Genomic DNA, 3,705 nt, shown 5'->3' with positions numbered 1-3,705 from the left:
AAAAAAAAAAAAAGTCCTTGGGGGCTTTAATAGGGAATCAAGAGCAAACATAGCTCCGATTGCTTCTGTCTCTTGCTCTTCTGTTTGATCTCCCCAAAATCTGCCTCCCCCTAGGAAGGAATATCCTTGCCAAAAAGCAATGACTGAGAAATGTAGGGTTTACTCAAGAGTTTATGCAAATGAAGGGAAAGGGAAACCATTGAAAAAGCCTGTTAGACAGTGCCCACTCCTCTTTCCCAGATCCTCTCTCACCATGTCACCAGCAGCAGCCTTAGTTCCCTCCCTGCAGCAACAACTGATGCCAAACCTTATTCAGAAAGCTAAGACTCTGTCCCCGCCCGATAGGCCAAGTTTGTCTGTGATTTTTCTCTTCCCTCAGGGTTAATCCTCCATGCCATCTCTACCCTGTCCTGCAGGGAGGCAGATGCAACCGGGATGGACATGGAGATCCAGTTCTGCCTCTGAGGAGATGCAGAAGTTGTGCTACAGGTTGCTCTCATCTGCCAGCAAGCCTCATCATTCACAGCAAAAGCTTTGCTGAGTACATTGAACGTTTACCCCCACCCTTTGGATTTGAAGCTGGCCTGGCCTTCCCACATTTTAGCCCCTGGCAAACATTCTGCTTACTGCATGTTTTCTCTAACAGCCCCATCGCCTCCAGAACCCAACAGGTCACAGGTTCCTATTTGCTTGACTCCTAGTAGATTACAAATTCCATGAGTGTAGGCACTGGGGGCTTTTGTAGCTCAGCACCCAGTACAGTGCAGGACTCCATTAAGTCCCCCGTGTATTTGTAGAATTGAGGAGTGAATGGAAAATGTGGGCTTTTCCACAGGTCATCCTACTGAGGGAGTATGTACTGTGGTTTTTGAGGACAGTCCCAAGTATCAGCAGTCTACAATATGAAATCTGTCACAGGAAAGATCCAGTGTGATTTTAACTTTACCTCAGGATTCTCTTCTTGCCAGTCCTCCTCTAGAGCCTCAGAGGAGATGCCATCATGGAGTCATCATTTCATTTGCTAGCTTTCTTCTCTTGTTCTTTCAAAGCACAAGGCAAAGCAAACATAATATCTGGAGGTAAACAGATGAATAAACTAGATTTCACTATTCAGCCTTGTGGTCTTTAGAAATGTCTTAGCTGTGCACGTGGCACATGGCTGTAATCATTGCACTTGGGAGGAAGAGGCAGGAGGGCTATCGAGTTCAAATTATATACTCACCCCAGCTTGGTAGTATATAATCACAAACACACTGACATACACACATACCTATGCACACACAAACACACACACACACACCACTGGGAGAATAAATTACCTTTCACTTCATTTTCCTTATGATAGAATGAAGACTCTTACCATAATAGTATTGTCAAAGAATTAGTTGGCACATATGGGCCCTCCTGGCACATATGAGAATTCTGTATATGTCAACATTAATCCTGTTGAATCAGTTTCTTTTCACTTTTGCCATAACTGGACTATGTTCTGGAAGTTCGGCGTGATTCTCAGTTTGTTGCTCTCTTCATACTGTCAGATAATTTCTCCCTACAGCTGATTTTAAGTCTCCCTTGCCCTCCCCTGTTCCCTTCTCTGTTTTCGCCCCACCCTTTTCTTGTTTTGGTGAGAATCTCTCCTGTAGCCCATGCTGATCTTGAACTTGCTGTGTAGACAAGGGTGACCTTGAACTTCTCATCCTCCTGTTTCCACCTCCTGAGTCCTGAACTTGAGAACAAACTTTTCCAGACTTTGCAGTCAAGTTTATAATATGCCTTGAGATAACTTCAGACTTTTACTAAAAACCCTGCTGTCCCAGTGTGTGCTCAGCCTGTTTAAACTTAACCCACCTTTAAGAGAACAATGTAACCAATCTTAATATTCCTTGAGTTTTCCATGTGATCAGATTTTATAACCTAAGTTAACACATAGCTTTAATCTTAAATTACCTTATCTTCTGCATCCCTGACACAGAATGATGTATATATATATATATATATATATATATATATATATATATATATATATATATATGTGTGTGTGTGTTGTGGTAATGATTTGTTGAGAGCAGCCAACAGGTTGGAAGCAACCTTAAAACAAATAGCCACCATCAATATTGCAAGCAGCATGTGGCTATGGATTGATAATGTCTGTTTACAATGTCGAGTGCTACACTCTTGAGTCATATGGGGCAGCAACTGCTTCCCTTGTGAAATTCTATTGAAGAGTTTGTCTAAAAAGAAAATAAAAATCCCCCATTCCTTTTCCCCATCATGTTTTCTGTGCTACTCAGTTACCATAGAACAAAGCCTTTTGGAAGAACCAGACACAGTGTCAGACACAAGCACAGAGTCAGACAGACACAGGCACAGCTCACAGGCATAAGGAACAGGGCACAGCTTTAGAGATGTACAACAGCCAAATCACAGATAGGCCAGTAACCACCAACTACAGGCAGACAGAAAGCAGGGAGAGAAAGTGGAGAACTCAAACTTGGGCTTGCGCTTGGTCAAATTAATCCAAGAGGAAGTAACTTTATTTTCATTTTTTATGCATCAAAGACATCCTCAGAGGCCATCTTTAGTGCATTAACCAATACAGATCCCCAGCCCTGCATAAACCCAGTGTGGGATTCCATACCTGCCATTCCAGAGCTCAGGAGGTGGAAACAGGAGGATGAGAAGTTCAAGGTCACTCTTGGCTATAGCTTCCCCGTCCCACATAAAAGATCCTCTCTCAGCTCTCATTATGGTCCCTGGCTCTTACAGTTTTTCACCCTCTCTTCTCTGATGGTCTTTATGGCTCAGGTATAGGGATAATACAGTATAGTGGTGTAGATATGTCAGGTGGGGTCAGTTAGTCATCAGCTGGAGCTTTCCGTAATGGACCCCATCTGCTGAAGAAGCCTACTCACTTTCTTGAGCCTTTCCTCATCTTTAAGACCTGAGGGAAAATGGCCTTCTATACAAGGAGTTTCTGTTTGTTTCTTTTAAGTGTCTTTGCAGTGTTGGCTTAGGATCACTTGAAAATACCTACTGTCTTTGGATTATCCCAGCTACAGGAGAATGTGGGAAGCCAGTCTTCAAACACATACAAAACTAGTTAATAGTGAGAAGTTCTAAAGAGACTTTTTTATATACCTGGCTTGTTGTTCATACTGGACAGGAACGCCACCACCAAGCTCATCTCTCTCTTACTTTTGCTTGATGTGGAGTCTTGCTAAATGGCGCAGGCAGGCTGGCCTCTGAGTTGCTATGTATACCAAACAATCTTTGAATGTGTGATAGTCTTAGCTCCTGAGCAGCTGGAATTACAAGTGTGAACCACACCTGGCTTTATTGGCCAGGTTAAACACAGGTAATATCTCCAGGGAGGGGCAATGTACATAGTACAAGCAAGTTTATTTTTGGCTCTCCCTTGGGCTGCAGGTATAACCCTTTTATATTCTGACTTTATAGCATGTGGGCCTCTTAGCAAGCTTCTCGTGGTATCTAAACCCTTGGCTTTCTTGTCTATCTTCATAAAAGATATACAAATGAATTCTCAGGTTCGTTCAGGTCAGGAAACACCTTCACTATAGGATTTCTGAGGCAGGAGACTGAGATTTGTATATGGATGCCTTGGTTACATTATTGTTCTTTACTCTTTTATCTTTGGGCAATGAAATGTTGCTATAGAAGAAAGAGAGGATAAAAAAGCAAAGTCAG

The sequence above is a fragment of the Mus caroli genome, chromosome 3, assembly GCF_900094665.2.
Source record: "Mus caroli chromosome 3, CAROLI_EIJ_v1.1, whole genome shotgun sequence".
Taxonomy (NCBI): Eukaryota; Metazoa; Chordata; class Mammalia; order Rodentia; family Muridae; genus Mus; species Mus caroli.
This window is presented reverse-complemented; position numbering follows the sequence as displayed.